The sequence below is a fragment of the Nyctereutes procyonoides genome, unplaced genomic scaffold (genome assembly GCF_905146905.1).
Source record: "Nyctereutes procyonoides isolate TBG_1078 unplaced genomic scaffold, NYPRO_anot_genome, whole genome shotgun sequence".
Taxonomy (NCBI): domain Eukaryota; kingdom Metazoa; phylum Chordata; class Mammalia; order Carnivora; family Canidae; genus Nyctereutes; species Nyctereutes procyonoides.
This window is the reverse complement of record NW_026575142.1, coordinates 645,280-667,966: the sequence shown is the minus strand read 5'-3', so window position 1 is coordinate 667,966 and position 22,687 is coordinate 645,280. Positions and strand designations below refer to the sequence as shown.

The 22,687-nt window shown below is 38.5% G+C and overlaps 1 non-coding gene across 1 annotated transcript; it reads right to left on the bottom strand.

Moving 5' to 3' along the window:
* Positions 1-6,173: 6,173 nt before the first annotated feature.
* On the bottom strand, positions 6,174-6,285 carry LOC129499014 (U6 spliceosomal RNA). Its single transcript, XR_008662280.1, has one exon. It is a non-coding gene; the product is annotated as a U6 spliceosomal RNA (small nuclear RNA).
* Positions 6,286-22,687: the final 16,402 nt, after the last annotated feature.

Below are 22,687 nucleotides of genomic sequence, written 5' to 3'. Positions count from 1 at the left end.
TTCCCAGAGATTTCCTTCTCCTCCTTTCCAGGAACATTCATTTTCTAAGTGTTTCGTAGCCGAAGGACGTTCTTTGGCCAATGAAATGGAAATGAAAGGAAGTGTCACCCCTGAGCAGAAGCAGAAGTCTCCACGGAAGTCTCCAGGTTCTTCGGTCCGACCAAATCTAAACCTGAGGCCTTGTGTCCAGGCAGCCACGAAGCTTGAACCTGGCCTCCTGAGGGGCTTCGGTGTGCAGATTGCCCTTTGCCACCTGGATTACAGGTACCTCAAGGAAGAAATGGATCACTGTTGCTTTCAGCCGCGAAGATGTGGGGATTCTTTGTTTTGCAGCATAAGGTGATCTATCCTGATTGTCGTACAAGGTAAACTACATAACAACACTAGACACTTGGATGGACCAAAACTCAACAGCCTTGCACATTCGGCATGAAATTCTTAGGGAAAAAAAACGTATGATTTTAGTCAAGTTTCTATACCCTTCTAAAATATATTAGTCATAGTAAGTATATGAAAAGAACAAGATATACAAGTCTAGGTAAAGGCAAGCTTGTGAAGTTTGTTTTTCAAACCCTTCACTTCCTTTTTCTGTGGCTATTCGGGCTCCAGAGAGCCTTAGTCTCCACTCACCAATCCCAACCTCTAAATACATGATTGTTACACAACTCAGAGCATGATTGTTTTGGAGAATATGTAAAAGTGATGCCATTTGGAGTTAGTGCAAATTATCTCCATTATTTGGTTTGGAAAGCTCGGAGAAAATGATACGGGATGTGAAAAATAATGAACAGGTTTATACATGTCTACACTAGAAGCAGGATTCAATCATACTTTCCCTCTTCTCCCTCTTCCCCACTTTTTCCCTTTTTTCTACTCATCTTTTATTTTCTCCTCTTGTGATGCCTTTAAAAAGGCAATTTTAAGGTAAAATGCAACAATTTGATGGGATATCAAGAAAATATATGTGATGATGTGTTAATTTAAGGTCCTTTTAAATCCACATTTTAAGATGCCTTATTTACTTATCATAGAAGAATCATAAAAAATTCCATCCTAGAGCTTGAAAATTAAAATTCAGAATTAAAAAAAATAAAATAAAAAAATAAAATAAAATTCAGAGAAATTCATTGGTCTGAAGATTCATAGTCACAGGGAAATTCAGGTTCTCTACTGGGGAAAACAAATATAACCAAATGGTAATAATGCAGGGTCTCAGTATGATAAGCAGCAGGTGTGGTACTCATTGTACTTACAGGGCTCACTGCAAGTTAAAGGAAATAATATTCGCATTTTATTCTAAAATAAAGGCCACGTTTTATAAAATATGTCCTAGTTCTCCTATTTCCTGAGATATTATTAAGCATGATCCAGTAAACGATTTTCTATGGAGTTAGCCCCTAGATAAGGCCTAAAGTTTCCAATGTATCTTTGGCCTTACGAAATTCCATCTATGATTCACTGGTTTCCAGTGATAAGAAGTCAACAAATACCAACTTGCTAATAGTATTTGCTCAATACGATTTCGACAGTAAGTGGAGTGCATATTGACCTTGACAAAATATGACTTAAAAAGTATGGATTTTTAGGGCCCTGAAGTATCCTAACACAAAATACATGTGACAAAGTGCGTCTGTTGGTGTCGAAGCCGTTTTGATTCTCCAGGGGATATGTTCCCAGGATCAGACCATTGACTGAGGGCTTTTTTCCACGACTGTGATGAGACTCAGCTGGGTCTCCAACAGTCCCTCCAGGGAGCCGGCACTTCCCAAGGACATCGCTGCTCCCGGCTTCCCTGCCCCCCTTCCCTTGGTGAGACTGACTGTCTGGGAAGACAAAACGGTTCAGACAGAGAATTCGACATCGAGTTTAAAGCGGTGCCAAAACCCACTTTATTTCATGTAGGCAGTGACTTTCCACCCACAGCTTCCATCTCTTAAGTGTTCCAGGCCTGCCTGCCGGCTCATGAACAATCTTTTCCTGTGGACCACTGCCAGTTACTTGATTATTATATTTTTCTTTCTAACTTTGAACTGAATTATCTTTCACTGGTTGAAAATCTTTCAGAAATATCCCCCAGCTAAAGTTAACTCTTTCTTTTCATCTTTCCCTTTATTCATGGAAAACTTAAAGATAGGAGGCTAGCTAGCACTCAAATGGAATTAGAGCTAGAAAATAAAAAAAAAATGAATGTATTTTATTGACACGGGGGACAAACGGATTGATGTAGGAAAAGTGGTTGATATTTGATAATATATATAAATTCTTTCCAACATCAACCTCAATCTCTGGTACCATACTTTTTTTTAACTGAATAATTGCATTTAATTTATTCTTATATTCATTGGTTTAGGTATACAGACTCTGCTTTTCTCCAATCTAATTTTATGTTAGAATTCTTCATTATAGCTCATGGAAGCTACAACATGTGGAAGGTATTAAATGGGACTTTACACATTATCCACTATGGCTACGTGAATCAGACTAGAATGAGAAAGTTTAACCAAACTCATTAAAATCTCATTACACTGATTTGATAATAAAGGATGATAAAGTAAATATGATAATAAAGGATAAGAGAACGGCAATGAGAGGCTTCAAACACTAGATATCATCATCAAATCAAGAGAAAACACAGAAATGTTCTTTAATTCTCATCATCTTTGAAAAAGTATAATAAAAATTAATCACCAGGTCCAGTTTGCCTAGACCGACTGGTTTTCTATACAAAGTAAATTCCAATTTTTTTTAAGATTTTATTTGTTTATTATGAGATACACACAGAGAGAGGCAGAGACACAGACAGAGGGAGGAGCAGGCTCCATGCCGGGAGCCCGACGTGGGACTCGATCCCAGGACCCCGGGGTCACGCCCTGGGCCAAAGGCAGGCATTAATCCGCGGAGCCACCCAGGCATCCCCAAATTCCAAAATTTTAACTGGTATTTCGGTAGGCAAGTAATTTCTTGAGCTCAAATCTCAGGAGGAGTCAGTAAATTGTTGATTCCCTTGGATGTGTGTGTAAACTTGGATCTATGTATAAAATATCCAATGAGTATTAAGACAGTATAAACGTGTCCTCTTTTACATAAAAGAATTACTGAATATGTATACTTTATATGTGACATTGTGCAAATTTAAGGCATACAACGCGTTAATTTGATACATCCATATTTCACTGCCATAGTCTGGTTGCCATTGTAGCGACATTGAACGCGTCTATCGTATTACGTAACTATCCTTTCTTTTTAGTGGTTGGTAAACTTTTTAGTGGAAAAAGGTCAAGAGACAATTCTACAATAGTGAAGGGCATGCTTTTTTGGAATAAACACTTTTCAAAAAAACACTCTTTGGCTGTCGTATCCAAATGACACAAACCATTTCTAGTTTCCATATAAATGCTTCCATTTCATTTGAGGACAGGTGCCATTTGAGGTCAGGAATAGGGCGGTCAGAACATGTATTACACATTGGCAGTACTAGACATGACTTCTGGATAAAAGAATGAGAAGTTAATATATTTCCATTCAGAGTGTCAGTTAAAAACTCAGTCTTCGGTGGTGATGATGAGTGGGTAGGGAAGGCCTTGTTTGTATAGTTTTCTTTCTCTTGCTGTGGTTTTTTAGAATGTTTCAAAAATATAGACACTGTGCCAAAATAAATCACAGTCTTTAATAAAATAATTGGAGAATTTTATAAATTTGAATGTGCTCTTTACTTTGTTATAAAAAAATCTGCAAAGAAAGAAGTTGTATCTCTCAATAGGTAGTTGAAGCATTAAAACATTAGTGGTAAGTAGTAGTAATAATGATAATAATAATAATGTGATATTTTGCAAGGGACGTATGCATGGTAGTTCTCAAGAAATTGCACTTGCCGTAACAGATCTCTGTCCAGTTGGGAGATGACAGCAAGATTCATTTTCATTAAAATGCAAGACTTCTTTCCACCTTCACGAGAGCCCGTGTCGACAAAATCCATCAAAACTCTTAAGGAAGAGCACAAGATATAAATCTCCTGTTTAAGAAACTAAAGGATTCTTGAGTAATATTGATTACTTACCACTTTTGTCCCTTCTTTCTCTTTGCTCCTAAATTTTCATTTGAGGTAAACCAGTTTAATCACAGTGGATACCGCACAGAGAATATTTGGTTTATTATGCAACTCAAGGAAAACGGTCGTTCCACACATTCATCTATGGAACATAAAAGCCCAGAATGGGAATTTCCTGGGAGACGGAGCCAGAGTCTTTTATGCCAGTTCAAAGTATAAAGATTGTGGGACGACCGGGTGGCTCAGAAGGGTAGGCCGCTGCCTCGGCTCAGGTCAGGATCCCAGGTCCTGGGATCGAGCCCCTCTCTGGGCTCCCCGCTCAGCGTCAGGCCTGCCTCTGCCTGCCGCTCCCCCTGCTTGTGCTCTCGCTCTCGCTCTCACTCTCTCTGTCACATAAAGAAAATCCTTGAACCAAAACAGAACAAAGTATGAAGATCACATGAGTTGGCTGTTGCTGCCACACACTTACCGTCTGACAGTCCTGGAGATCGGGGGTCCAAGGTGGGCCTAGAGCCACAGTCGAGGGGCGGCCGGGCCCTATTCTTCCCCGGGGGCCTTAGAGGAGTGTTTCCTTGCCCTTTCCAGCTTCCAGAGGCTGCATTTTACTCGACTGGGGGCTTCCTCCTATTTTCCAAATCAGCGATGCCCGGTGGAATCTGTTTTACCTCGTGTTAGTTGGACACAAACATCCCGGCCTCGCAGAGGCTGTTCCATGTTTAGGAAACCTTGTGATGACCTTGGGCCCATGCACATGACCTGGGGTCATCGCTCTATTTTCAAACCCACTGATTAGTCACCTGAATTCCATCTGCTTCTTTAATTTCTTTTGGGTCGGAATTTAACATCTTCACAGGTTCTAGGAATTAGACTGTCTCATCTTCTGCGGGTCATCTCGCTACCTGCCACAGAACTATTTTTTGCACTTTTGTGAAATTGAGCATCTTAAGGAGGTGATTTTCTATATAAGACGTGTGATTACTAATACATTCCCGTGAACTTTCCCAGCAATTAAAACCATCTGCCTCTTTTCCTAAGGCCATATTCTTGTTATATCTAGCATTTTCTTTCTTTGAAGAAAAAATATTTCAAAAAAATTCATTTTCCTTAAAGGAGTTACTTGCCAGGCATATATTCAGGCATACAAATTAATTAAAAACTTTCAGGTTTTAACCCTGAAAAAAGTTATGAAATTTCCATATTTTAAAAATGGTGTATGGCTCAGCAATAGTTTCAAGGGAATAAGAAATCCTTTAATAATGACTGATTTGTAAAGGATCCTTCAAATCTATAATTCCTTTCCTTAAAAATTTATCTTATTGAAATATTTTCTTTTATGCATTGAGAGGACTTTACTTAGTAATTGCCAGCAACCTTGCCTTTTTTTAATATTGGAAATAGTGGATTTAACATATAAGCAGTTGTGTGTTTATTGTTTTATATTTCTAAAGGTGTTGTGCATACGTCACCCACCCCTCCATCCCAGAAAACCATTTATTTGTTTTCTGTCATTATAGATTAATTTGCATTTTATAGAATTTCCTATAAATGGAATCATATATGATGTACCTTTTTTTAGTTCAGTTTCTCTCACTCGGTATATTATTTTCATATGTATCAAGATTGGTGACTGGCTCCATAGTTGATGATTTTCGTAACTGAGCAGTAGTCCATTCTATACCAAAGTCTACAATTTGTTACCCACTGACCTGTTGTTGGAGATAGAGACTGTTCCCAGTTTAGGGTTATTACAAATAACATCCATCAACATGTATACATATAGGCTCTCCTTTTTATTGAGTGAACAGCTAGAAATGAAATGACTGGACCCTATGGTGAAAGTATATTTAACTCTTGAGGAGCTGAAAACTGTTTTCCAGAGCAGTTGTATCACGTTGCATTTGTACCAGCAGCGTATGAGGATTTTAGTAGCTGTCTATCCTCATCAACATTTTAACACCTTATCAATATTTTAGCTGTAGACTTTCTAATAGGTGTGCACTGGTACCTAATTGTTCTGATTTATATTTCTCCAGTGACTAATGATATTGGCCATCTTTTCATGTGCTTTTTACCAAACACACACACACAGAATGTGTGTACATTTTCTTTGATAAAGTGCCTATTCAAATCTTTTGTTTGCTTTTTTCCCCACAAATCTGTGCATCTTCCTACTGCCAGAGCCATGCTAATCTACTCTGTATTGTTCATATTTTAGCATATGTCACACCAAAGCAAACATTATTATTTTAAATTGAGTTGTTGTTTCCCTATTGAGTTTTGAGAGTTCTCTATGTATTCTGAATACAAGCTCTTTACTAGATGTGTGGTTTGCAAATATTTTCTCCCCATGTTTGGTCTCTGTCTTCATTTCTTTAACAATGTTGTTCGAAGGCCTAAAGTTCTTAATTTTGGTGATGTTCCATATATAAACTATTTCTTTGATGTTTTGGGGGCTTTGGTGTTATATCTAAGAAAACTTTACCTCAAAATCAAAAATATTTTCTCTCACATTTTCTTTTTTGGTGTTTCATTTAGGCCTATGAACTATCTTGAGTTTCTTTTTGTATATGGCGAAAACTATGGATCAAGATTTTTTTAAATAAAGGGATACTCTAAAAATAAATAAATAAATAAATAAATAAACAAACAAATAAATAAATACTCAATTATTCCAAACACAATATAAGAATTCTATCTTTTCTTCATGCAATTGACTTTGCATCTTTTTTGGTATCAGTTGACCATATGTGCACGTCTACTTCTGTAATTTCGATTATGTTCCATTAATCTGTCTATCCTTACACCATGATCGCACTGTATGGACTACTGTAATTTACAATAAGTCCTAAAGTCAGATAGTCTTTATCGTCCAACTTTATTCATTCTTTTTCAAGTTGTTTTTGCCTATTCTGGATAATTTATATATTTTTTAAAGGACTTATTTATTTATTTTAGAAAGAGGAGACAGAGCATGTGCATGCAAACAGGAGGAAGACAGGAAGAGAGAGGATCTCGAGCAGACTTGACACCACTAGTGGAGACTGACTTGGGACTCAGTCTCACCACCCTGATATCATGACCCTGAGGTCATGACCTGAGTGGAAATCAGCTTACCTGACTGAGCCACCCAGGCACCTCTTGGGTGATTTATATTTCTATATGTACCTCAGAATGAACTTGTCTGTTTCTACTCCCCCTCAAAAAACCTGCTGGTATTTTGACTCTGAGACTGCATAAAATTTATAATCCAACTTGACTTTTTTTTTAATTTTTTAAATTTTTTTCCAACTCGACTTCTCAACATTATTTTGTGTTCCATTTCATAAATGAAGTGTATCTCTCCATTTATTTAAGTTTCTTTTGAAATCTTTCATCAGAGTTTTCAAATATTCAATGTATAGGCCTTGTATATATTTTTCAGACTTAAGTACTTTATCTTTTAATGCTATTGTAAATGGCATTTCTTTAAATTTCCAATCTTATGCTATTAATATTGATGACAAAATTAATTTAGTATATTCATCTGGTACTCTACAATGCATTAACCTCACTTAGAAGTTCCACTTTTTTATTTTCCAATCTGGATGGCTTTCATTTACTTTTTTTGCCCTACTGACCTATCTTGAATCTATCTAAACCGCCGTACAATGATCAATAGAAGTGGTGAGAGTGAATATGCTTGCCTTCTTGAAGATCTTAGGGGGAAACATATATACACATAACCAAGTAAGAATAAATTACATAGCCCATTGCCCCAGAATATGAAAAATACAATTATCAGCTTTGTAAATTTAAATTGATATAATACTTCGATCTATCTTAGCATCAATATTCCAATTTTGTTAGTTGGTCTAGAAACGTCATTTACACCATTTCCCCCCTGTATTAGAGTATCCAGTCCAAGGTCAGATATTGTGCTATCTGCTATTTCTCTTTAGTTTCCTTTAATATTAAACATCCCTAACAATCTTTCTTTTATGATACTGACATTTTGAAGAGTAAAGACCTCCTTTTTAAGTCCCATGTTCCTCTCTTATGTTCATCTGATGTTTCCTCATGATTAGATTGATATTATGCACTCTCAGCTGGAATACTGCATAGCTGCACTGTATCTTTCTAAGTTCACATTTGGAGACATATGATATCCATCTATCCTTCACTGGTGATGTTGGTTTTGATCACCTCATTAAAATAGTGCTGAAATCTCCACTGTACAATTATGGATTTCTCTCCCTTAATATGAATAATTAGTCTGTGGGAACACACTGTAAGATAATGTAAATATCCACTCCTAATAAACATTTCTTTTCCAAATTTGTCATACCTTCATGATTTTGCCTAATTCCATGCAGAACATAATGTTTTTCAAATGATTATTTTCCAAATTTAACATTCCCTCCACATTGATCAGTTGGTCATCTGTGTTTACTATAAGGAAGAGGTCTCCTTTCTTTAATTATACATTCCTCCACTTATAAATGTGGACCCCTGAATTCCCATTTAGTGGATTACAATTCATTAAGGTGTATAATTATTTTAGTACTGTAATTGTCCCAGATCTGGCCTGTAATGCCCCTTCAAACTGCAGTTGTGTCCTTATGACATGTTCCCATCACTCTTTTTATGGTACTTCCTTACTTCCTGGCATAACAAGGAACACCAGGACCATCTTACTGTGTCCAGCCCTGTATCAGATTCTTCAAGGTGCTCTCATTCACTTTAGGGAAGAGTGATAACAGAGAAATCGTGGGCATCAGATGGGTTCATTGCTCCTGGGGTGTCATTTCTTCTTGATCTTTCCTTGGACAGAGCTAAGAAAAATGAAAACACAGTAATATAGAATCTCAGAGGGAGCATATTGACTTCTGAAAATTCATGTGTTTCAAGTGCAAGCAGGATGTGTTCTTTTCCAGTTCTCTTTCTCAGGAATCATACCATAATCCAGAAAAAAAAAAGAAAAGTAAATGATGCCACCTTTAATAAGTTTTTGTATAAGCCATTGTCTTTGTGCCCTGCAATAGCATATGAGGTACATGGATGCTATATTTTGAAAAAATAAGTAAATATATACATTACATTAAATGCAATGTGTGCATGTTTTCCTAATTGTATGACTATGACTGAATATAAGGGAAAGCCTGAACTTAACCCACAACTTTTTTTTTTCACATTCTTCATTTGAATTTTGGTAGGAAGTGTACTCATTATACAGGATTATTTATTAGCTAAAGGATGGATAGAGATTCAACAATAATAATCAAATTAAAGGTGTAAAATAAAATCAAATTTAGCCAACTACTTATTTTCTTATATCTCTTCCTCCTGTCTTCAATTCCACTCCTAAGCCAGCCAACACTCTGGCTCGTACTTCACAGACTTGGTCAAATACTTTTTCCATCTCAAAATCTCACTCCCATTAGTTTCTTTTCCAAGTTATGTCATATGTTAGTTTCACATTCTTTCCTCTCCCTTCTCAGATCTCACTTTAACATATCAAGACTTATTGATCACATAAGTCTAAAAATTGGATTTCAGCAAGTTGGTCATTTTGTGGTGAATTAATATCAATATAACATGATTTATCAGATCATTTTAATAATTGAAGAAATTACAGGAAAAACACCTACAAGGATTATAGTCTAACAGAAGCAGTATAATATTAGATATTTGGTTTTAAAATAAAATTTTTATGAAATCTTATTTTCTTATGTTAACATTTCATAATCTAAATCCTATCTCCTACATTTTACTCTTTTATTCAGTTAGGAAATGATTACAATAGTCATATGTATCTTCTGTTAGCAGAATTTCAAAAAAAGCATTACACTAAGATATGAGCTGGGAATATTTTGATTAAGACAAAAGAAATTCGAGACACAATATAACAAATAAGGAATAAGACGTTCCCATTAAATTCTTTTAAATTTTTGTTGTTATTGTTTTTTTGTTTTATTTTGTTAGTGTGAACATAATTTTGCTATTTTGGTATGAAAGAGACAGTTCTATTTAATAATATATGGGAGCTCCTCATCAGCATACTTGTCTTAAGCATAGAGAGTGAGTGTAGTGCTCTAATGATACCAGATGCTCTACTCTCCCGCAACATTAGCTCATGGTCTAAAGAGAATTGTAACATGTGGCAGATTCAGAAAAGAGATGGATTCCAAATCCTTAGCAAGAGTTCTGGAAAATGCCAATAATATTTTGGCAAGGAAAAATCGATACACATGGTCTTGGCCACAGTCCCAAGCTTGGCCTGGTTCCATCCTTTTTCTTCACCTACATTCCAACTTTGTTTCAGAATGGTTACCGCAGTGGGTCTGAGAGGAGGGACAAACAGAAAGCCTCCAAATCCAGCTACAAAGCTGTGAAGGGTCACCCAGCCTCACCTACAGGTGATTCGGTCACCGAGCCAGATCTAGGCAGGTCGACATTTGAAAATTCTTGCTTCCTTATCCTTGAAAGGCAAGAGCAGATAAAACAAATTGATCAAAGTTAGGGGAGGTAAAGGGGAAGCTGATCATTTGGTGGTTTGGGATTGTTTTAGAAATCTGGAAATATTAGAAGTATTTTGGATCCCAGAAACTTCGAATAGGTAGTTTTACAAAAATCGAGAATAAGTGTTTAACACAATGATGATGATCTGTACAACTTGACTGCCCAAGGGTTGGTGCTTCCTGAACATGGAGCCGTTTTAATAGCAATTTGGAAGAAAATATAAATTATAAATACAGCTAGCTTGGAATTACTTTATTAAAAACTCATCATGCCAACATGATGTCTGAGGTTCTCCCATTCATTTCCATCCACAGAGTCACTCTCAGTCTCTTAGTGAACACCGGGCAGGGTTAACCATGGCCTGGCCCGAGAGTTTTCACTAAAGTAGAGTAAGTTTATCAAACAAACAATCTGTGTATATTCACAATAATTGCCTCTCATCTGACTGCAAAGGAGAACAATCTTGTGAGTTGTTTAGCAGATATTAATTTGGTGTCTGCTATGGCCTATTAGATTGCTAAAACAACACAGTGGCTTCAAGATAATTTTTTAAGAATTTTCCATTGGATTTTAGATGTGTTTTTATTATCCAATTAAAAAACCTTTAAAATAAGAAAATTTATCGCCATGGATAATCTAAACTTTTCTTTTTTTATTTATTTTTTTTCTTCTTCTTCTGTGAAATACAGAATAAAGTCTAACTCCCTCTCCACCCCACCCATTCATTCAATCCAATGTTTTCTTCAACCCTTATTTTCAACAAATACCCAATGCATACTATAAGCCAGGCGCCTTGCTAAATTCCAGGGACATAGGCGTGAGCAAAACAAACGCGTGACTACCTTCGTGGTACTCAGACCCCAGGAGCGGACACACGAGCATTGAAGGCCGCTTGGACAGAGAGCAGGTGCTCAGTAGGTACTCGGCAGGAAAAGCCAGTCCTTCTGGGTTTCAGGGAAGCTTCCCGGGGCAGGACCGTCTGACAGTGAAGAACCAACAGGAGTGAGTCTGGTCACATGGGCGGTTGGAAGAGTGTGTGAAGCTGTGAAGGTCCAGGGCCAAGGAAAGGGGAGGGTGAGGCACTGGCTTCAGAAGGTCCGAGAAGACCGGAACGTGCAGCCCTAAGGCCCAGTGAAGCGACAGGAAGCAAGGTGGTTCTCCCGAAGGGTAGGCTTTCCTTCCAGGAGTGGTGAGATGTCGCCGGCGCATTATGCTGCGGAATGACAAGAGCCAACCTGGGTTTTAGAATAATTTCTCAAGAGATGGCGTAAGGAATAAACGTAAAAAGAAGAAAGACTGGAAGCAGGGCTGGAACGTGGGAAGGTGCTGCCCAAATCCAGGTGGGCTGGGATGGCTCGGCACTCTCCCTGGGCCAGAGAGGTGGGCCCTCGGGAAGGAGGTCAGAGGTCAGTAAAGTGCGGGGCTTGTTTACTCATCCACTAATTTTGCAAATATCTATTGTGGATCTATCACGTCTGGGACTTGGCACTTGAGTACGAGGTGCCAGCACCCACGGCAAGAACAACACAGACGGAAGCCCTTGTCTTCACAGAACGTAGGTGCAGCTGTCATGACAATAACAGACACATAAACAAACCATGTATCAGAGGCTCATACGTGCTCAGAACAAATGGTGCAGGAGAAAGAAGGCCAAGGGTTGAGAAGGTGTGAGATTTTCCAGGAGGTAATGGGGGCAGGACTCGCGGGGGTGAGGCTGGAGCAAAGGTCTGAGTTGCTGGAGGAGCAGCCGGTGCAGATGCCGGGGGAGCGACCGGGGGAGGCACCGGCGGGCCAGAAGGCTGAGGACAGGAGTGCGCCATGGACGCCTGTGTGTGTCAGGGGTCAAGGCCATAGCACACACGAGATGGAGGAGGAGGAGGAGGAAGGAACTCAGGATAAAGAGACCTGGGCTACTCTAAAAAACAGACATTTAGCTACAACTGGTTCTCAAGGGCATCACATGCCCTAGCTCCTCTCACGGGACACGAACTTGTGCTGGTAAACATCATGAATGATTCTGCGGAGCGGCCCTGCTTCAGGCCTAAGGGCTTTTGTAGAGATTTGTTTGCTCCAATTCGAATGCTTTGAGGATATTGGGATCACGATCTGGAAAATCAGAAAAACGGATCTGCTTTTGGATTTCTTGCTCTTGTCTCTTCTCCTTTCTACCGAAACTCATAAACAGGCTGTTGCCTCGTGCGTCCGAATGCAGCTCTGCTTCTTACCCAGGAGACGGAAGAGGTGTTAGGAAAGTTCCTTGGTTCCCAGGACCTATCATTGTCCAATTTCGTGTTTGTAAGACTAATCTGGCTGTTGAAGAAGTTAGAGGAGTCACCACGTTCAATCTTCTCAGGATAGTGTAGGGGAGGGAGAAGGGTTGAAGGGTCATGACGGAACAGGCCAAGGCTGGGCTCTACACCCAACTGGATGAACCCCTTTGTGCGAGATTGCTGGGAAACATGAGGTGTCACTGTCTACCCCACTTCCTCCGGAAAACTCACCTTGAGACCTAGAGAGGAAATTGTGTGCTCCCCAAATGTCTCGGTACCACCTTTGCCGTAGCATGTATCCCTCTGATCTGGAATTGCTTCTTGTCAGCCCTGGAGACCAGGCTGCAGTCCCTGAGGACAGCCAGCATGAAGCCTTGCACCCAGCAAAGGCTCAGCTCAATAAACACACGTTTAATTTATGAACGAGGGCACGGGCCAATTCAAGAACCGTATGTCCGCGGTAGGACCAACTAAAACCTACCGGCTTTTTCTTTTTCCACATCGATGATGACTCCTGCGCAGCCATAGTTGTCTCCAGCACAGTCCGGGCAGCTCTAATGGAGGCCTTTACGTTAGCCCCTTACACGACTTGGCTGTGCTGGCTTCAGCCCGCCTCACCATACTCTGAGCTCTGTATTTTAATCCCAATGCTATCATGCAACCCGGGGCTTTTATCACCTACCAATTGATAAGAATTTCTGCTATGTCTACTGATGACTATTTTATAGGAATATCAACCAAACCTCTTTCCTATTTCCCATCTCAGTATCATCCCACGAAGACGTTGAAGACAACGACAAAGTACAGTGTGAGAGACTTTGCCAAGATTCACTGACACGAACTCTGTAGCGTCGGGAAGAAAAGCAGTATCTCTAAATAGCCCCAAACAGGTAGTTTGGTTGCAAGGCATTAAGGGATTTACGTCTCGTCCTTTTGTAAGCATCTTCACTCTTGTCTACACCAATACGGGTTACGTTACTGTTAGCATGCTTGCAGGCGTGAGCGAAGCATTTGATTAGAAATGCTTGAAGAATGCATGCATGCAAAACCTCGAGCCTTCTATAGGACAGCGTGCATCAGACTCAACTGCAGGGCCTGAAAACTGAACCAATGTGACAGCCAGATGAAGACTGCCTGCCATAGCCCAGCAGAGCCGTCACAAACAGACGAACCACCCACCTCTGAATCATGCACAAGAGCACCCCCAGTAGTTATTAAGTCGTCGACACTATTTTTACAAACCTTACATCTTCTGATGTGGATTTCTTTGATCTTTTGGTGTAAGAAGGGTTATGGGTGGAATGAGAAAGTCAGCTTCTTTCTTCCCTTCCCTATGCTTATTTCCCGGAACTCTTCCCAGTGGGAAAAAAAGGAGATGTCACCTACCCAGTAGTGAGAGATTCTTAGCTTGTTGCTTCATTCTGAAGCATCCCATTCAAAATTAGAACAACAACTAATCAGTTTACTCAAAACAAAAATGAACTCAAGAATAATAAAAATAAATAATAACAGAATGGATTATTCCAGCGTCATGTATAATTCTCTATTTCAAAGCACAAACATTTCTAGCATGACCTTAAGATGGGGTCTGTGTGTCAGCTCTAGAGAGGGTTTAAGTAGCTTAACAGCTGAGGAAACACTTCATGTTGAACACACACACACACACACACACACACACACCAGATTTGCTTCTCTTTTTCTAAAGTTTATTTGTTTTTTGTAGTCATCTCTACACCCGATGTGGGGCTTGAACTCATGACCCCGAGATCAAGAATCACATGTTCTTCCAGCTGAGCCAGCAGGTGCCCCCAAACCTGTTTGGTTCTCGTTTCCTGTATTTTACAATAATGTGCTATCGGGGCGGGGGGGGGGGAGATGCTGTTCGGTTAACTCCAGAGAACAGTTGCATCTGTGTCTGCGGGACCCGTTTGGAAAACAGAAACTCGTCCATAAATATAAAATATATTATGGGAGAAAGAAGCATATTTGAATAAATAATTGAAACTTCTTTTAAATTGGGGACAAAAAGCAAACCATATGATTTTTTTTAAGAAAATTGTTGACTGTTTAAGCCAGAATAAACTCCAGTCAAATTACGTTTAACTTTGTCGTTTCATAAATGAATTTATGCTGAGTGGCTGAATGATTCGTTCGGTATTAGATTATTACCTCCTTAAGGCCAAGGGTTGTACATTACTTTTCTGTGTTTATCCTAACAAACTCAGGGCAGCATTATGCTTCTTGAATAGACAATCGGTATTTGGGCAGCACAATTAACTAAGCAAATGGAAAGTGCTGGAACCATCAGTTAGGCACCACTATCTACCTAGAGGCACTTACATGAGTTGCTAGAAAGTAATTTGGAGGCAAAGATGTAGAAAATGAGCAGTGTCCTTGAAAATCCCAATCTATAGACTGAGAGGAAAAGGCACATCTGTCAAATGATTAAAGTATAAAAATGAAATAAAATAAAATTGGAATTTGGTGAGCTGCTTTAATTTATTTAACTGCTAATCCACAGATTCTCCTGGTTTACCTGTTTTTTATGTGTTCTTCGGTTGCTTCTTGTCACTCAATAAACACAAACAACAAACTACAGATTTGTCTAAAGAAAAATTTTCTTTGGAGAAATTGAAAGTTAACCAAACTCTTTCTTGAAAATATGATAAAGAGAGAAAGTGATAAAGAGAAGGTCAAGTTGAGAAATGCTGGAAAAGTCTAGGGAATACTGTTGAGGAGAAAACCCTATGATCCTCTGGAAATACTTGTCTCAGTATGTCATTTCAGGACAGCTCCTGCCACATATGTAAGTTTTGTTGGAAACTGTGCTCGTTTCTGCATGGTCAGGATGGGATCATCTTGTGCAGTTTACAACGTGGACAGGGCCTGGGAGAGGGAAAGCCTAATTTTTCACTTTCTGGTTTTGCTTGGCTAATCCTAGCTTAATACTGACTACAACAAAACCTGGACTGGCCAACAGACTCTGAGAAAAACAAAAATGGGATAAAACTATATAATTTAGTAGAGGAATGAGGTTCTACTCACAGACCATTCGTCGCACAGACCTCTGCATTCCAAAGTGTCTTCAGGCCACCTTACCCCAAGACATGAGATTTAAAAAAACTCCTACATTGACTTTCAGATTCCACAGTGTACTGAGAGTTGTCTATCTTTAGTCTTTTCTTTTTACGAACACAATTTTCACTCAACTTATTTATTCCTTTTTTAAAAAATTTATTTATTTATTCATGAGAGACCCAGAGAGAGAGGCAGAGACACAGGCAGAGGGAGAAGCAGGCTCCCCACGGGGAGCCCGATGAAGGATTCGATCCCAGGATCCTGGGGTCACACCCTGAGCCGAAGGCAGATGCTCAACCACTGAGCCACCCAAGCATCCCACAAATTGTTTATTCCTATTTATTTATCAGAAATTGCAGCAAATTGTTTTCAGTAGTCTAAAAACATTAAGCTTACCCTTAATGGCTCCACCAATGGATACATTCAATATATTTCAATTATGCAATTGAGGAAAAAAAACTAAACTAAAAAAAAAAAAACTAAACTAAATAAGTTACATGAAATATTTCATTGAAGATGAAAATGCTCATTTGAATACAAAGCTTCTAATCTGTTTAAAAGAATGTGATGCTATGAAACTCAACATAATTGAATACATATAGGGATTAAAGGGATGCGTTCTAGAACCCGACTTCCCAGGTGTGAATCTTGGCTCTGCCGTTCACTAACCATGTGATCTTTAGCAGGCCAATGTGCTCATAATTGCTATTATTGTTGTTGTTGTTGTTGTTGTTAAGAAATGCTTTCTTTATGGTTTTAATGATGGACAATCATCCACGATTACTTTTCCCTCCCAATACCCTTCTTCATACTAATGAAATCAAAACATGTAAACCCACTTCATAATTCATTCATTAAACAGATATTTACTGAGCACCTTACATGCCAGGAGCTTCATCAGGAATTAGGTATTTAATATTTTTCAGATGATTGAAGCTCCCTGCCTAATGCATTTTGGGGCTAAGTGCTTAAATGCAGAGTCAACAATTTCTGAAAATGGTTTAATTGTGGGAGACTGTCTTCCTCTTCTTCACTCAACCCCATTCCTTGCCTTTATCTATGCTAACTAGCATTTATGGGCCAAGCTTTTCTTGTAAGGCTTTTAAAAAAAATAATCTGTTGGACAGTGATCCAAAGTAAACAGTTCAAAGGAGATAGGCTTTGGGAAAATGTTAATAAACTTGCCTCAGGCAAATTACTGGAGTTTTCTTGCATTTCTTTAATTTGGTAGGGATTTTACTTGGGATTAACAAAATGAAATGAAGGAAAATGTCACCAGATTTTACAGATGGATACTTTTATTCTAAAGTGATGATTTTCTTATAGAACTACTTCAAGATTGAGAATTGAGACACCTTTGATTTAAACAGATTAGAAGCTTTATATTCAAATGAGCATTTTCATCTTCAATGAAATATTTCATGTAACTCTATTTAATTTAGTTTTTTTAGTTTAGTTTTTTTCCTTTGATTTAAATTCACTATGAAAAAAATTAAAAATTAAAAAATTTAAAAAATAAATTCATATTATGTAAATTAGACTAGAAAACAATAAAATTACGAAAAGCTGAGAATCACTGGTATGGGAGTAGATTCTCAGCCCCTCCTCAGTCTGTAGGCCCCACTGAGAGCCGCCCTTGGAGGCTGTGTGCTAGGTGGCAGAGAAGCAGTCACCACCAGAATGGGTACGACCCTTCCACATGGAGCTTAGCCCTGCATGAAGCACAAAATAACCCTAAGTGGTCGAGTAAATTGCCATAATAAAGAAATGCCTAGCTGCATGCACGCATGGATACCAGACAAGGAATTGAGCAGTCTGGGAATGTGGCCGTTCAAGATGGCTCGTACTTGGCCACCATTTCTCTAAGTCTTCCGATTTCTTTACCCCAGAGTCGTGATGACCATGTTCCTCCAGTTCGAAGCTGTTGAAAAGAGAAAATGGGAAGTGTTGCCTTTGTCTGTTTTAGCTAACAAGGAGATCAGTGTAGTGCTGGGAAGAGCAAGAAGAGGACAGCTGACACTGGGAGGGGTCCACGGGGGTGCTCGAGGGGCTGCCATGAGGGCTGCTGTCTCCTGCAGGTCACTCATCACCCTTTCTTCTTGTGAACAGCCAGGAAGGACTTTGCTAACTAGCATTGGCCGCATCATTAACAATTTGGTGAAGTTCCAAAATCCACAGCCCCTAAGAAATTTTCCTGGATCTTCTACTTGGAGAAACACTGTAAGCATCTTACAGCACACTAAATCAGAAAGGTTGGCTTGGAAAACCATTTATGTAATTTCTCTGCTTTTGTTTTGGGGAATCTTCCAAAAGAAGTGTCTAGAGAATCAGATATAATTTTGTGCAGGGTATGCTAACGTGGCTTCAACAATGATTTTACTTTTCTTGTAATTTTGCACTCGACATCATTTTTTCCAGTGGTGTGTCATGCTGTCCCAACTGACTGGCCATATTTTGCTCTGTTGTTTGCTATAGCAAAAAGTGCAGATACAAAATTACCATTTTTCAACATGATGTTGATTTCAGTCAAATCTCCCAAGATGCCTCCTCTCCCCTCTTTCCCCCCATTAAATCTACATGATTTCAAAGAGTCCATCCGTTCTTGATTATATTTTGAATGGGAAATAATGACTCTTTGGTATTTAAAAACAATCCAGCAGTCTTGATTTCACGATGGACTTCTTCTTAATTAGCTAGTCATCCTAACTAGCAAACATATTCTGTTCTTTTTCCTCCTTTCCCCAGCATAAAAGTATGTTGCTTACACTCTTCACCTTGGAAGATAGGGAGAAACATGCAATTTCACACACTCCTACCCAGTTTGATCATGTACTGCTTCCAGCTACTAACCTTTAGCTGCTGGCTTCCCATTGCCCGTCACACCCTCCTTGAAGTTTTAAGAGCAACTGCATCAGCTCACGCCAGTCAAGACTGATACAACCCTGATGCGGAATCTGGGTCAAAGAAGCTTCCCCCTTTGACAAGCTCACCTTGCCCCCAACAGCCAAAACCTTGATTCCAATTCCCACACACAAAGGACCTCGTGAGAGCACCGCGACCTGACCCCAATGTCTTCCCCAGCACGCTCAGCTCGCCAGCCTGGTTTCCACCCTGCTCCCTGACATTGAAACCAACAGAGCAAACAAGAGAGAGCAAAGTATTGAGCAGTTGTCTTACAGAGTGTGTGGAGTGTTTGTGTTTATGGAGGTGAAGGGAAATTTCAGTATTTTGATTTGATAGGTTACACTTTTTTCCCTTCTTAGAATTGCAATTGCAAGAAAACAGAAAAGGGAAGTAAAAGAGCTCACACACAAAAAAGTGCAAGAACTCCCTTTTCAAGTATTTTGTTCTCATGATACTCATTTATATGCCTTTTTGTTTGTTTGTTTGCTTTTAAGGCTCACCCCCTAACAAAACACGTTACAACTGTGATGTATTTCTTGTCCAATTATTTAAATTCATTGTGAAATGAACTTACGGCTTTTTCTGTCATTCTCTCTTACAATCCTGGGTAAATTACCTGAGTTTCTTTCCATTGTACAAGTTATTCTTTCTTTTTTTCTTTTTTCTTTTTTTTTTTTTTTTGGAGATCTGTCTCTTACTTGTGATACTTGTGGTAAACACAGAGTTTGGCTGCTTTCAATTTGTTTGCTAACCACTTTTATTGTTTATTTTTTCTTATTCTAGAAATAAATTCATAACATCTGGAAGTTTTAAAAATCCATTATAAATCCAGAGACTGCCTTTGCTGGAAAGAGTGACCTTTCTTCTTTCAGAGTGATAGAAATACTGGGAGTTATTAAGTTATTGAAAATTACATGAATTCTAAAGAATACTAAGGAAATAGATTACTTCATATGTAGTTTGTATGTTGTAAATCACATGCCACTTGACATTTATTAATCACCTACTATATGGAAGGCCGTGTGACAACTACTATGGGGTATAAAAAGATGAATAAACCTGAATCTTACCTTAGGGTAGCTTTCTTTTTAGTATGAGATATAAATATCTGTAAATCCAATATCTGTAAATCCATCCATCTCATCCAATCCATGAGAAAGGTAAGGAAAGTTAGGGGAGGACGAATGTATTTTGCCAGGGAATATCAGAGAGATTCGCCACATTAGGTAATCTGTGGGTTGAGTCTTAAAAATGGGGGAGAGAAAGATCACATAGAGATGTATATATAGGTAGAAGAAGGACCATTTCAGACAGAATGGCAACGCAAGGAAAGGCATGGAACCAAAAAATATAGGTTAGATATTAGAAAAAGAGCTGTTGGATTTAAGAAGATAGTGCCTACGTCAGGATGAACTGCATATCAGAAATTATCTAAGAGAGTATCAGGGAAGAGATGGGGAAATGGAAAGTGTGGATGGATGGACATGAAAGAATAGAAATGAAGTGATACTAATCTATTCAGCAGCAGCCAAAGTTGGGTGCTTTGCATAATCAAGCTGGCATAATTTTTATGTGGAAACTTTCTACTTGGAGTGGTTATTGTCATTAGTCAGATGTTTTGACTTAATCACATCATGAAATGCATCTGACATCTGTAAAATGGTGAAGGGTAGAAGCGAATTCTTGCTGTGGGTCCCGGACATTTTAAGAAACGTCTATATTATTAAACACCTAATATTTTTTTCCACACTTTTGCTTATTTTTTTCCATAAGTTTAAATCCTTAAGGGATTCACCACCATACAGATTCTGTGTCCAATGGCCTTAGCAGGAGATTGCTTCAGAATTTGGCATGAACCATGCCTCTGTGTCCACTGGCACAGCTCCTCAGGTTACTTTGGTTCTGTTTGGTTAGCCACCAGGAGTCACTGTGTGTCCTTTGTATGCATAAGACCATTTATTGCCCAAACAGAAGTCCGTTTATCTCAGACACAAGCACCTTCGCCTTAAGAGGAGCTGTACTTTCCCTCTGGTTCTGGAGACTCCTCTGAAGCCAGCGATGATAGGCGCAGACCGCACTCTTCCAGACATACTTGTATTTTAGAAATCTCGTCCCCAGCAGGCCTTCATCGGCCCCAATATGGAAGAAAGAGGATGTCTAATATTTTGAGTACTCCATTCCAACTCCATAATTTTTTTTCACATTTACCAATACCTGTTGTGATCAAGGGACTGTTCTTGCTTCTGTGCATGACTTTAAAAAGAAGCTGAAAAAAAATAAAAATAAAAATAAATAAAAATAAATAAAAAGAAGCTGAGATTAAAAAAAAGAATGCCCTATAAACAGGAATAAAATAAATACATACATCAGCATAAATATAAAGCAAAGCTGTTAAAATGGACATTACCACATGAAAGCTAAGATTCCAGAGGGTGACACTTGGATCTTTGGAAACAAAAGGAGCCCATGTGCCATAGCCACCTTCCACCAAGAATTTTTTTAAAGATTTTAGTTATTTATTTGAGACTCAGATAGAGAAAGAGTGCACAAGGAGGGGAGGGATAGAAGGAGAGGGAGAAGCAGACTCCCCACTGAGTGCAGAGCTTGACCCCAAGATCATTAACTGATTGAGCCATCCAGGAGCTCCCACCAAGTGTTTAATGTTGGTATTGTTTCATAGACCAATAGCATACCTAAATACAGAGCTTTTTTCAACTTGATTTGATGTACAGACAAAAATAAAGACTTCAGGCAATTAAGACAATATCTTTTGCACGAACAATGATACTAACCTGAAGACGGGTTGGTTGTATAAAGTAATAGTCACAATAAGCTAAACATGGAAAGGCCACATTTTCATTTATTTTTGGAGAGGAAGGCAGATGGCTCTAAATTTCTGTGTCCTAAACAATTATTCGGATTAAAAGACCCTAAATCTGGACAAGTCTCTACCGTTGAATATCTGGATATAAAACTATTGCCAGGAATTAAAGTCAGTATCCGTTTGAAACCTGTAAATCCAGTGAGTTTGGCGTTGGCCTAACTAACGCTTCTATCTGTAGATGGTGATTTGGGCCTTCTTTTTATCTGCGGACAGAATTGACTACATTTGAAAAGCTATTGCAGCTGTGTTGGATATTGCTGAAAATTCCAAAGTATGACTCAGATGACAAATTATATTTGATATAGAGTCTAGTGGGATTTGCAGAAGAGAGTTTCAATCCTGAGAATGATTAAGTTAACTGAAGACCCAACAGGGAACTCCTAAACTCCCGCAAGATGTTGCATCCAGCCCTCTGTGTCACCTTAGTGGTAAAATTCATAAAGTAAAATCGCACTGCTCTGGGATGAGTCAGTGTGTTAGGTAATGAGACGCATTTCAGTTTTCTATGAATTTTCAAATATAATTATAATAATAATTATGATGGCAAATGAATCATCACTGAAACATAAGTATATAAAGATGTCATTCAAGAGGACATACTGACAATACTTCAGAAACTTTCACAGTTTAAACACATATATTAAGGCAGTTTCCAGGAAATTGTACTTGCTCAAATTTTTGTCGATCTTTAAAGTATACATATATGTATATATATTTTAAAGTGTATATATATATTTAAAAGTACACATATATTTAAAAGTATGTGTTTATACATATACACATGCGCACGTATATATACATATAAACATACACATAGACGTGCATATAAACATACTTACACGTATGTGAATTCTCCTACATGCCCTGGGATTGGACTCCATCATCATTTATAAATTAGTGAGTATTTACTAACAATAAATAAATAAATTACAGCAATATTGGAAATTACATAAGGATTAATGGCAAACCAAAAATCAGAAGAATATTTTTTTTAATTAGCCATTA